Source organism: Danio rerio, chromosome 5 (assembly GCF_049306965.1).
Source record: "Danio rerio strain Tuebingen ecotype United States chromosome 5, GRCz12tu, whole genome shotgun sequence".
NCBI classification, from domain to species: Eukaryota; Metazoa; Chordata; class Actinopteri; order Cypriniformes; family Danionidae; genus Danio; species Danio rerio.
In genome coordinates, this window is record NC_133180.1 from 20,263,401 (window position 1) to 20,277,869 (window position 14,469).

The 14,469-nt window shown below is 36.2% G+C and overlaps 1 protein-coding gene across 1 annotated transcript in view; it reads left to right on the forward strand.

Annotated features, from left to right (window-relative positions):
* Positions 1 to 14,469, forward strand: part of fam222aa (family with sequence similarity 222 member Aa) — a 245,401-nt gene that overhangs the window by 26,199 nt on the left and 204,733 nt on the right. Inside the window, exon 3 of the mRNA XM_073951075.1 lies at positions 5,667 to 5,795. The gene's annotated coding sequence lies outside the window, so the exon portion shown is untranslated. The remainder of the gene's footprint in view (positions 1 to 5,666; positions 5,796 to 14,469) is intronic.

Here is a 14,469-nt window from a genome sequence, read left to right on the forward strand (position 1 = left end):
GGCACTTTAAAAATGCACAGATCCATGATGGAAGCATTAAATTACTTTCCTAACTTTTTTTTGCTCATTTATGACAAAATTTTTTGTGTTTAAAAGAAAACCAACTGAGATCGTTGTTTAGATATTATTATTATTATTATTATTATTATTATTATTATTTATTCATTCATTCATTCATTCATTCATTCATTTTCTTTCCGGCTTAGTCTCTTTTATTATTATTTTTATTTTTATCATTATTAATTTGTGTTCTTGTCTTTTCAAGCACGCAACCAAAACCCATTGCGTTTACAGAATGCATTTGGAAAACTCCATCTATGTATCACTATGGAGCGCGCCTGACAGTCATGCACCGCTACTGTATAATTGAATTGACTGTTTTGAGGATTGCTTAGGATGGGCCCAGTCTGGATCAGTATATACTGTAAATACACACACACACACACACACACACACACACATATATATATATATATATATATATATATATATATATATATATATATATATATATATATATATATATATATATATATATATATATATATATATATAAATACTAGATTAAAATGGCTTATTTAAATTTTGCCGAAGGCATTCAGAATATGTGTGCTACCCAAATAATAACTAAAAGTAAGTCTTTGAGACAGGTTTCTCAAGCCAAGTGGTGCATTAGACCAGGAACTCATCTCCTGTTTCCAAAATGCATCACAAACTGCTTGAGAAACTGTTCTATGATTAGATTATTGGTGATGAAAATAATTTATGTTCAATAAGATGTACTAGTGTTTACTAACTGTTTATTCAGTTAAACATGAATGTTGAACTATAGGACTACATAAGCTTGAAACAGCGATTTGTGATCACCTTAATCTGACTAAAGTCATAACTGAACTAAACAGAAATAGATTTAAGACGTTGAGTATACATATATTAGTGGCATTATTAAAGTAAACGCTGCAATCAAACTATTACCGTCATGTAAAAGTCACCCAAAGTTACAGGAAACTCTTACATGAAAGCACTTCACGTAAACACCTCAATTATATTATTGTCTATTAAGGCAAATAACTAGATTACATATGTCCATGTAAACGTAGTCAGTAGTGTCTTTAAAGTAAAGATCCAGAAGGGCTGAATTGATTCAGAAGGGCACTTCTTTTGTCAGACGCCTAACCGTTTTGACTTTCATTCATTTTAAAAAGCACCCGGTTCATTTTATTTGTATATGTTTTACTTGAACGCATAAACTCTACAGGTGCCTGATAGTTAGATGTGAAGCTAATGTTAAGCAGATTCACTCTAGTGAACTGCATCCATGTCATCACGTCACGTTTGATGTGATGCATATACAGTGCTCAGCATAAATGCTCCTTTAAAAAAAATTATATTTGTATCCATTCCTCAATGAATATACAGTAAACAATAATTTCTGGTACATTTAAACAAAACAGTTTTATTTAAAAGTTAAATTCATTAAAATAAGGCTTTGTTTTCCTAGCAGCCGTATAGAAAGATATTACATTTAAATTCAAAGGAGATAAGTTGGTTCGATCCTTCCTCGGCTCAGTTGGCGTTTCTGTGTGGAGTTTGCATGTTCTCCCTGCGTTCGTGTGGGTTTCCTCCGGGTGCTCTGGTTTCCCCCACAGTCCAAAGACATGCGGTACAGGTGAATTGGGTAGACTAAATTGTCCGTAGTGTATGAGTGTGTGTGTGTATGTTTCCCAGAGATGGGTTGCAGCTGGAAGGGCATCCGCTGCGTAAAAACTTGTTGGATAAGTTAGCGGTTCATTCCGCTGTGGCGAACCTGGATTAATAAAGGGACTAAGCCAACAAGAAAATTAATGAATGAATTGAGATAAGAGTGTCAACTAGAAAATGTCAACAATTTTTATGCAACATGTATAAATAATCTTATAGATGAAGATTAAAAAACTTGATGAAATATCATGATAAACTCATTAGTTGCATGAATGTCCACTGGTCACATTTAAGACAATGTATATGGTTTAATTTGTTAATACAGCTCACCTTATATGTGTCTGTTAATTCTCTGAATGAAAGTAATTCAAGTTTCCAGAATGGTGTGTTAGAGCCTTGTTTCAACTCATTACCTAATTGGCTCACATCATACTTAGACCATTGATTCTGTGATCGATCTTGTGGTCTGTTCTGGAATGTACACTTATCCTGGCTATCTACATCAGGCTTGACATAGCCGCTAATTCTCATCCCGGATCAGCAAACGTGCTACGGACTAAGCCAGGGGAAGACCTGATTAAACTAGGTCAAGCTGCACTTTTTCTGTTATCCTGGCTTTCTTGATTCCATTTTTGTGCAATACCCCTATGATTCTCACCAAGCCAGCATTTATTTGCTGAAAACACAATGAAACTGATGATTTTCTTAATGATTAGTAACAAACAAAAACAGCGTGCTACAAGAACAAAATTCAGAAGACCATCAATTGCTGGAAATGACTTTACTTTTGATCAATTGGACGCATTGTTGTTGAGTAAAAGTAAAAGACACAGAAACACTTCTAAGCAGCACTGTAATCACTTCTGCTCAAATCAATGTTTTATGTCCATGCACTTATTTTACTCAGTAGACATGTACCGTAACTGCTTCATGCTACATTTTATCTGTGGGCGGTGACATTTATACCGTGCATGTGGGAGTGTTTATGTGCACATCAATGTGCACGAGAACAGTTTAGATGATTTGTTATCAATGTGGCAGCTGCACAGACCGAGCTGCAAATTTTACATAGACGGCAGCACGTAAATTGACACATTGTGCAGAGCACCTCCATAAACCCCCTCTCCTGCTCCTGCTTGCTACCTCTGTAATTAAGAGAAACATTTTATGGTAGATTACAGAGGGACTCCGAATGCCTTTGTGCTGGTCTGTCTGATTAATAAAAGGCCACTAATTTCAGTTGAGGAAGGCTGTGTGCTCCAAAACACCACCTAATTACACATTAGGGGTGTGAAAGGCCTCAGCACTTCTGAATGGCGGCGTATCCACACCCACACCAATTCCTGATCGGCCACTTCCAACCAGCCCACCGGCATCTCAGCAGCTGTCAGCATGTAAAAGGATGAGAGATGAGTGTTTGAGATGGAGAACAGGATATGCAGATATGGCATAATGTGGTAGAAACTGATGCTACTGACCTTTTTTTTCAGCCAATGGAGCAAATTAGGCATAAACATGTTAATTAATCACAGCTTACGTTTTTAAAAGAAGACATTTGCAGAGCGAATGCAAATCTACAGGGCAGTGCATTTCAGACTTTTGTTTTTACCTGCATTATGTTATTTTTTTTTAAATATAGATTGAGTTTGTTTTACTATATATTTTAACTACCTTTTTTGGATTTTAGATGTTTAATCACTGCAGGCACAGGATGTCAACATGACGTCATATTGACTTTGTACCCCAACATCGTGGGGGCACTGGATTTTGTTTGAAAATGAAAATTGGGTTGACATCAGAACCCAACATCAACGTCCAACTTAAAATCAACCTGAAATCAACCAAATATCATGGTCTAATTATGTTACACCTTGACGTTGTGTCAACGTTACCACTATGACATCTATAAGACATGGATTTTGGTCACTTTCCAACACAACCTAAAATACTCCAAATATCAACTTCATTTGATGTTGTTATTGGACATTAAAATAATGTTTCCCTTAGACAGTGGCTAGACATTAAATTTTTAACCTAATATTAACATCTTATGAAGTTGTGTGCCTGGCTGCTAGGCTCACTGGTAAACGAAAACACTTTAGTTCCACTTACAGCTTCAGATAATCTTCAGACAGAGATCCCAAAGAGATTTGGAATTCAAATTCTCAATTGACTTGCTAACAAATTTGTTAGGTAGCTCATTTAATTGGACATATGTGACTATATCTCTGCAATGTACAGCATATTAAGACCAAATTTAGTGTGTTAAAAGTGTTGACACTAATGTCTGAACAGTTTGGCCAAAAGTCATCAGAGCAGAATACAGAGTCAAACACAGGATATCTACAAGGCCTTAAAAAGTCTTAAATTCACTGAAACATTGTATTGTAGGTCTTAAGTCATTTTAAACAGGTCTTAATTTTCCTACTGTATGTCCATGTATAGCAATCGGGCTACCACCCATCCAACCACTAACATTCCATTTCAATAAAAGTTTTAGCAAAAGTTTGATTTATTTACTTAATTTTCCAATATGGTTTTAATATCTTCTTCACAATAAGATTTGTTTTTAATGTTTTGTTAATGTTTTACTGGACCGTTTAGCCTTGCATAAGTCTGACATTTCATACAGGATGGTTTTAAAAAGGCTCTTCAGAAGTCTTACATTTGATTTGATGAGACCTGTAGAAACCCTGCAAAATAAACAAATCTTCCTTGTCTACTTTTTTGTCTATCATCCAATTTTAATTTCGTCATAATCTCGTTGGTTATTAGTTACTAAACTCCCCAGCACTATGCATGTCCAAAATTGTAATTAACATCAAACCATTTTAATAGATTTAAATGAATTTTGCCTGTTGTCTAAGACAGTGGTTCTCCAACTGTGGTTTGTGTACCACTAGTGGTACGCAGGCTTCCTTCTAGTGGTACGTGGAGGAATGAAATATGTCATGTACATGCTACACACATTTCAAAATTTATCAAAAATTATGTATATAATATGTCATATATGACATATAACCTACTGTATATTTCTGATGTAATCTGCCATGTTTTTTAACTGTGCAGAGTTGTAGCTGCTTTACTGGGCCTACTGCGCTACTGTATTTCAATACTTCTCATTTTGGTGGTACTTGGAGAGACAATTTTTTTCTGAGGTGGTACTTGACTAAGAGATTGGCCTTGTCAGATTCCTTAGACGTTTGTGTGTTCTGCAATATTTGCATTTTTAGCTTTTGTTTTATTTTATTTAGCTTTATTTAATATTAGCGTTATTTCTAATGCAAGAAAGTGTAGACGACCTGTCTGGAATGTGCTTATTGTGCCATGTCTATTGCTCAGTGAAGTTGTAGGTGATCAGTTCCCTTTTGTTTATTATTAGCCTAAATAACCATAACCTAAATAGCAGGGGCCGTCACAATTTTGGGTCCCCTTAAAACATTTCCATTGTGTTCCATGCTATTTGCATGTGTTTTCTTAATTTATTTGCGTTGAGAGAATTTGCCAACCCAGGCTCATTCTGAAAACGTACCTCTATATACAACTCTGGAAAGCACCAAATATGCTCCAGGAGCTACTTTTTTTTTTTTTTTTTTGCAATGTTTGTTTTTGTGACTTAACCAGAGACCACTGTTAACACTTTTTCAGATGTCAAAGTTCTCTCGCGAACACCATTTGCGCCTGCTATTCTTGTGTAAATCCACCAGACGCTGCTGTCAACTGACTGAATGACTGACTGACTGACTGACCAAGCGACTGACCCACCCTCCTCCTTTCTTAAATCCAACTAATAGTGTTTTCAAAAGCACTGATTGACCCACCAACCCACTTCCCTAAACTAAGAATTTACAGTTTAAGAAGCAATTAAAAAAAAGGAATGCCCAAAATGTTACCACATTCTCATCCTGTTATTTACTTGTTTATTTATTTTTCTGGCTATTGTTTTTATCTTACCCGCTTTCTAGAATCGTTCTTTGCCGTACTCTAACCCCATCGAAGTGGTCAGCTCCTCTCTGCGTCACATGTCCACCGTGGTAAATATCGAGCTGCCTACAGGACAAACTGGTAACAGCGGGAAAGCCGTCCATATGGAGGTAAGTGATAAGCTGTTAAGCCTTAAGCGTGAAAGAAACGGCATTATACCGCCTTGTAGCGTTCATTTTAAAAATTAAATACAGCCATACGTACTTCTGGCTACATAATTTGAGATCTCCAGAAATCCATATAGGGTAGCATTTTCAGAATTAGCCTATGTTGGAATTTGCAGTACAATTTCTTAATTTGTTAGTATTGTGAGAACTTGCAGCACATTTTCTAAACGTGTTTGTGTTGTGAGGATTTGCAACACATTTGCTGTCAAACCGATGAAAAGCTTTACTTAATTTGCTGGGGGTTTTTGCAATTGCATGTGTTTTCTTTAATTGCAGCTTGTTAAGCTCTCTCCGCCCTGTACAAATCACAATTTTTCATTAAAAAACAAACAAACTTGTCTCTTAAATCATGCTCAGAACTTTCAACCTATAATTTTAATGGCAGATTCCTTTTTTCAAGCATTTCACTTTTTAACGAAGCGACAAACTCTTCCAGAATGCTTAGATCCTGAGCATTATAGATGATGTTGAGGAATTTAAGCTGTATACACCCTGGGACATTTGCATGCGAGCGTTATTGCATTTGTTAGGCAGGGGTGACGGCAACAGCTGCAGGAGAGCCCAGTCCACTAAATTACAGCGATTGGAAGCTGCTGCCTAACAGGCTGGTGAGGTGACGGCAAAAAGCAGCTTTTTATGGAAAACTGCCTTCATTAAGAGAATCAAGCTGGCTGTTTCATTTTTTAGACCTGCAGGTTTGCTTTCTGCTTGTGTCATGTGTCCTGTTGAAAGCTGCAGCTTGAGTGCTTTAATGCATCTTTTGCTGTGTGTGTATGTGATATGAATCTGGCAGCATGTTTAGCTCCTGGTGGAGGGGTGAGATTTAGGAGGGCTGACTGGCTCTCTCAGTGCTCGGACTCCGCCAGATGTGATGATTGAATCAGACACCCTGTCAAAACTGATGCCAAGCCTGTGATGTCGTCTGGTCCTCGGGCAGCAGGTGTATCTCTGCGCACCTGGAGACCTCCGGGGTCACATGAAGGGTAGACGAGTGCAGAAAGAGGGATGATTTGGGAAGTGCTAAAGAAAAGCGAGAAGCCGAGGGGTTAGAGGTGTCTTAACCATGCTGGATCTGCCTTCTCTCTCACTCTCGGTCTTACTTTCTCTCTTTGGCTTTCATCCATCACAAAGACATGACAGCTGAAAAGTCATCCTCCAAAGAGAAAGCAGGAAGTGGAAGATAATACTTTTTTTTTTTTCTAGCCGCCGATAGACTGTATCAAGGGTCTCTGGTCGCTGAGAAATTAGGTTAAAACTGTTGACGGGAGAGCAGATAATTGTGCCTGTCTGTCACTGGGCTCAGCCCCTCTGCCCTCACTTACACAGACAATGACATTTGTTTCCTCTTTTCCTTCACCGCAGTTTTGTGGTTTTCGTCAACTGAAGCTCCACGGTTTTCCCCAGGCAATGTTATGCATGGTGTTACAGCCCTTCTGCTAGGCTAAAACACAACAGTGCTCTTGAATTGTGAGAATGTACCTGCTGTAGGAACACTTTTCATAACATTTGGTGCTGGTACAAAGCAGTTCAGTGTTTGCCAGTGCATTTATACAAATTTAAAGAGAACACTTTATGAGAAGATTCCATTAGTTAACATTAGGGGATAGAGATTAACATTTGCAAAACAACAAGCGGTACATTTTGTTCCAGTTGTTGCGTCAAAGATGATAAGAGGTCTAAAGATGTAATACAGATTTAAATGTTTTCTGTTCATTTTGATTGTTTTGTCTAAGCTAAATCTAACAAATGGGCGACATGGTGGCGCAGTGGGTAGCACGTTCGTCACACAGCAAGAAGGTCGCTGGTTCGAGCCTCCGCTGGATCAGTTGGCATTACTGTGTGGAGTTCTGTCCGTGTTTGCGTGGGTTTCCTTTCCATTGGATATGGGTGTGAATGAGTGTGTATGGATGTTTCCCAGTGATGGGTTGTAGCTGGAAGCTTCCGCTGCGTAAAAAAAAAGTATGCTGGATAAGTTGGCGGTTCATTCTGCTGTGGCGACCCCATATTGATGAAGGGACCAAGCTGAAAATAAAATAAATAAATTAAATCTAACAAATCCTACATTTTACCATTTATTTATGTAGTATTAATTTTATTTTGCATAAGACACTTATTAAATGTATAGTAGTTTTTATATTAAAATATCTTATTGTGGACATGTTTAGCATAATAATAGTTTCATGGCATTTAATGGCTTACCCAATATAAGAACCATAGTGCTGCAGCCCCAAAATACTGTTTAATTGTCATATTAAATCTTTACTCCATCTTTTAAAATACTATTTTTTTACCAATATGTTTTACAAATATATAAAAAATGTTTTGCTGTAATTATCTTAAAGAGCCCCTATTTTGCATTAAAAAGGTCATATTTTGGGTTTAGGGGGTCTCCAACAACAAGCTGATATGCATGCAAGGTCAAAAACACTTTCATTTTCTTATAATATGCATTTATTTTGACCTAATTATCTCAACGACTCCCATTCATTCATTCAGCAATTCATTTGTTTCCAAACCCCTCTTCAGTGTGATGCTAATCTGCGCTAATCGGTCCGATGACCCAGTCTGTTGTGACTGGCCGACTGCGTTCAGCAAGAGACGAAGAGAAATGCCCAACATGGCGCATCAACAATTTTAAGGTAGTCAGTGTGCATAGTGTATGTGTGAACCCAATGCGGGAGTGCAAGCAATGCAGTATAACACCAGCAAATTACTCTATTCTAAACCACGTCACACATTTAGTATTAATCCACACAGTGGAAAAAACTGAACTATTTTAGCCATAGCAATGACAAACGGCAGAGGATCGCGAGCTCATAAACCCATTTAAATCTATAAATAAAGAGACACGCATCATGTTTTCAGGGTGGTTTTAGATGCAGTAAGAGAATATAAAGAGTTAACCAGATACACTGCAAGCAGTTACAAGTAACAAAACACAATTAAATGCATACTTTGCAAGCTAGAGAAAACAAGGAGACAGCCATTTTAAGCGCTCTTACTTAAACGTGTGAAATGGAGGAACAAACTGGTCCATGAACTGTGTACTGTAAAGTTCCTATCGAGCTCTGACAAAGTCCCATACATCAATAGTCTTTTCTGATCCTTCCTTTAAGAAATGGCCAACTAATCCCCAATTGTAAGTGTGTAGATTGCTTAAGCACTTGTCAGAAAAATGATGGAAACACAGCACAAGGCTGGGGCTGTAAAGCTGAGGTATTTTTGCAAAAATAAATCTCAACCACTGACTCTTCACAACCTCATCTTTGGATAGAAAAAAAAGCTACCTTTCATCACACTACAGAGAACAGCATCTTTGCAAAATGATTCAACCAGGATCTGCTGCAGTGTTTTTCTTCTTTTTCTTTCCACAGTGTTTGTGGGCGGGGCTGGGGGTTTCAATTTTCCCGGGTCTGCACATGCAATAAATGGGCGGGGCTTGAGTTCTGTATCAACATCACATAAAGATTCATTACAGTGGTGATTCATTCTAATCACTATGATTTGACTCTCTTATAGATGAATTAATAGTTTTAAACATGATGAGCTTTCAGATTTAAGCCTAATATTTAACTTCACTTAGAGCTGTGTTACACACTACATAAGGTAATTTTCAAAAACCCATAATAGGGGCTCTTTAAAAAGAACATTGCAGTACACATATTTTACACTGAAAGATGACAGAAATATTTCACCTGTATTTTTAACTTTTTTGAAGTTTTTAAAAAACTTTTATTATTATTACTTTTCCTAATGTGTAAAAAAAACAAATGCCTGTTTCCACAACTGAATAAAAAAATTAAAAAGGTTATGGTGATTTTTTTATTTCAGAATTCTTACTTTTTGTGAGATGTAACTTGTAAAATGTACGTTATTAAGTCAGAATTACACAATTCACAAATCTGAGAAATGAAGTTAGAAATCTGAGAGTCCCAATTGCGAGTTATGAAGTCTGGCTTTGTTTCTAGCAATTCTGAGAAATAAAGTTGCAGTTGGTAGTTATTAATTCAATAATATAAAATGAAAAAGTTGCAATTCTGAGTTATAAAGTCAGGATTCTCACTGTATATCTTACAATTTTGAGAAATGAAGTCAGAATTCTAAGTGATAAAGTTATTATAAAGTCAGAATTTTTTATATCTCACAATTTTGAGTATTAAAGTTGCAACTGAGCCATAAAAAAAACATAATTTTAAGATAAAAAGATGCAAAAATCTTTGTTAATTTTTAATTCAATGGCAGAATCAGACTTTCATAGACATTTTATCAACATCATGAATAAGTTACTGTCTTATTAATATTGTGCAAATGTTCAATTACAGTGTATCTTTACCAATAGGCAATCACTTAAACACTCTAAAAACCTCATAGAAACACACAAATACACAAATTATGGCAGAGTTTTGCATAGGCAAGCAACAGTTAGTTTTTTCAAATATATAAAATACTCCAATCTAAACAGTTGTATTACTAACGGCGCGGTTGGAGTGTATTTACAAGCCTTTCCAAAAAACAATCACATCTGAAGTGTGCTCATTTGTAGCGCTCGGTACTTGATGAGCCTCTGTCTCGCAGTCATTATTTTCTTGCCCTCTGGGGTTGATAGTCCTGCATCATTTTGTTCTTTTCACACTTTTCTTCTGTTTTAGTTTGCTAAGCTTTTGTTTGAGAGGCTTGTTAGTCCAGACGCCCACCTGTTTTCGCGTGAAGAGCTTGGTCAGCAGGAAAGTGCAGCCCTCCACGAACAATTCAGCAAAATCCTCATCAAAAAAAGTGCTTTCATCAACATATTGTCCTTTAATTACATCTGATTGTGAGATTGAATCTCATGGCAGTTCAAAGTGAGTCATTACGCTGATGAATCTATTTGAGCAGAGCCTCTCAAACTTCACTAAACTTCACTAAAATAAGTATTGAACACGTCACCGTTTTTATCTGAAAATACATTTCTTAAGGTGCTGTTGACTTGAAATTTTAACCGGATGTTGATAGCAACCAAAGAAATCCATGTATGCAGAGAAAACAAGTCTAATTAGTTTACAAATGAAGTTATGAGTAATAAAATTTAATAACTCATGAAAAAATATTGAACACATGAGAAAAGGGAGGTGTAGAAAGACAATGAAAGCCCAGACAGCAGCTGAAATCTCTCTGTAGTTATTCAGTAACCCTCTGCCCTTTATCAGTGTAAATGAATATTAGCTGCTTCCAGTGTTCGAACTGTAACGTGGCCTTTGGGGGAGCCCACTTTTTTTTTCTAACGGGGGGTTATGGGTGGTTTAGATCCTAAGAGTCCTTGTAGTATTGTGACTAATATTACAAAGTATTCTAAATTAACAAAACGCCACAATAGTTTTGGTTTACTTTCTCGCTAAAAAACGATTGTTTTTCCATCAATAACTTTCTTTGACCCTTAAAAATATCTTTTATGGTATTAATTTTTACATGCACAAACAACACCAGCCGCAAAAAAACAGAACATTGTTGTCTAATTCTACCTGCAGTGCTTCTGTGAGAGGAATAGGTTTGTATAAAATCAACAAACGGTAATATGTTTCTCTTAACAATAAAATAAATAACCTCTTCTTGTAGCCTATCATTTTTCTATCCACTCTATAGAGGAATTACCAGTTTGTAAACATTCAGGAATTGCTCACAGTGAGGTTGCAGAAAAAACAGGAGCGCTAGCATTTACAGCGAGGGAATGGCATCTGATGCGGGACAGAGTTTGTTGTCTTAGAAATAAGTTATATTCATTACATATTATATATTTATTATTTACATAATGCTTTCAGCGTATTATAACTGCTTGTCACCCTGTTATTTGGCAAAGTTAACGTTAAAGTGAGCGACGTTCATCTGACAGGTCTGTTTGTGATGGCGCCCTCCCAATGGATATTGGATAATATGAAATGGCCAAGCATCCAGCCCCAAATATACAACTGTCTCATTGAAACTCCAAGTGTTTTTACAAGAGAGAAGTTAAAGGCCTACAAGTCTTTGGATGCCAACAATTTTGTTCAGTGTGGACATGTGCAAGAAATAATGTTCCATGGTTACTAAATTCAAAACTTTGTAGAGCTAAAAACCGAAGTTCTGCCTAGCCAAAGACAATGAAAGAAACAAAGCTATATAAGGCCTGGGTAATCATCAACAAGCAAAACAACTGCATTCTGACAGCGAACTGCACCTGTACGGCAGTATATGTGAACTTACACTTTTACATTTCATTCTAAGCATTCAGTGTCCGCAGTTTAATTAACCATATTTAACTTGCTGAAATCATTGCTGCTATCAAAAATGAGTAATGTGTATGATTCAGCAAAGCGTGAACTTACCTGATATCAAATGAGAACTGCAAAGTCGAGCATTTTTAATTAGGTCCTCACTCCATTCACCTCCCTTAGCCAAAGATGTCTGCGGTTGGCATAAAAAGCAGTGTGGTGTATGGTTAAAGTTAAGTTTTCTTTTTTTTTTTTTACTTTTCTTCGAACTTGGCATCCTACTGCACAACACGACATGTTTGCTATTGCAACCGGTCTTTTTTTGCAACCAGGAACTTGTGTGACGCCATGTCTGATGTAGGTTGGTAATTCCTCTAAAAGTTCAAGATGATGGCGTTAAGGACAGCATATGCTTTTTTATTTTACAAAGACCTATAAAATGTCATGGGATCTCCCTTTTCAAACATAATCGCAAATTTGAAAATGAAAGAAACGCCATTGAAAGGAGCTCCCCTGTAGTTCGCACCCTGTCTGCTTCAGTCCAACACCTAAAAAACCATGATGATGATGATGAAGATGAAACCAGGGTGGACATTTCAGCAAGACAAAAATCCAAAACACAGCCAAGAAAATCAAGCTGTAGAATGGTCCAGCCAATCACCTGACTCAAATCCAATGTAGAATGCAAATTATAAATTGGATTTGATAGACAAGACCCACAGAACCATCAATATTTTTTTTCACTCTGTTAAAGTCTGTGAAAAAGTTACACCTGAGCAGTTCATGTGACATTATGAGAGGTGTCTTTAAGCTGAGACAGTTTTTTTTTCAGCTTTAGTTTCTAACTCCATACCAAAATGTAAGCATCACTAGGCCTTAAAGGGACAGATCACCCAAAAAATGGAAATTCTGTCTTTATTTTACATATTGTCAGTGTCATATCAATTCAAAGCTGTTTGTTTGGCTTTTTAAATATATAAATTCTTGTCCTCTAAGCACTGAATTATCTTTTGTGTGGAGAAAAAGAAATGCGTCTTTTGAACAACATACGACTGAATAAATGATGATCAAATTTTCAGTTTTGGGTGAGCTGTCCCTTTAAGGCAGAATTGTAACCATCATGCAATCTCATAACACTGTTTGACATGAGCAGCAATTTTCTTGTAGTCTTATGTCTAGAGGCCACAACATTATTAGTGGGCTGCATAATTGGCCAAAAATCAGATCATAAATAAGATTTAATGATGGTAAATTATTCTATTTTGACACAAAATCTGTTTTCTGGCTGCCAAACGTGAACATTCTGGAGGGGGAAATGTATATTACAGCCCTGCGTAATATATCATATCATGAACATGAGAAGTGTTTATACATATTTTTGTGTTTGATTATCTCTACATGTGGGTAGAAAAGAAAGCACAATGCAAATGTGAGATTTGGCACTTCTCAGTTTAAGCTGAGATTTGGAGGGTAGATACAGTCTACTTAATTAGTTTTTTTGTTGCTGTTGTTGTTGTTGTTTATTAAGATTTTTTAAAATCACAACATGTTAAAAAATTACAAGAAGTCTCCAAGAATTTATGTAGGCATGATAACACTAAAAAAAGGATTCACAGTTGGTTTCCTTAGGATTTTTCTCTTCTGCTTTACTATGCGATGTTTCTATTTTAGGAATAAATTTGTGTATAATCCTAAATTGTAAATACTTTTTTAAAGTTTTGTTTCACAGAGTAATTTAGACACACCATCATGAACTCATTGTTAGCAAGTGGCAAGTTCAGACTAGATGATTTAAAGTCCCAGTGAAATCAAATTTCTTTTTTAGCTGTTAGATTTGCTTGTTAGTGTTGCCTTCAGTGTTCTCCAAATCAGTGAGTAAATAAATATATATATATATATTGATTATTTATTTATTATTATATATATTATATATTGACCCAAGCTCAAACAAACCTTGTTATCATCCGATCCTGTCAGAAATAAAAAATAAAAAAAGCAAGAGTGACGTGCAAAAAAAAAAAAAAGAAGCCAGAAAAAAAACTGAGCAAATGAATGTTTTAGCAACCTAAAACATGAACAAACTGCCATGTTTAACTATTATCATTACCTTTTGCACTATTATGAAGTCAGAATGACGGAATTACTTTCTAACAAGAGGTTAAATCTGCTGGCGAGGATTAAAGTTACAGATAAAAGGTTTGCACTGACTGGGTTATGTGTTGTTAAAAATACCAAAGTGTACCCCATAAAGGTATAAAATTGAACTTTTTAGGTACCATTGTACACATTTGTTTGTATAGGTACCACCCCAGTTACAGGTTTTGTACCTTTATTTCTGAGAGTGGACTAAGAGCTTATGTTTTGAGGAGTTTTTTTGTTGTTGTTTTATTTTT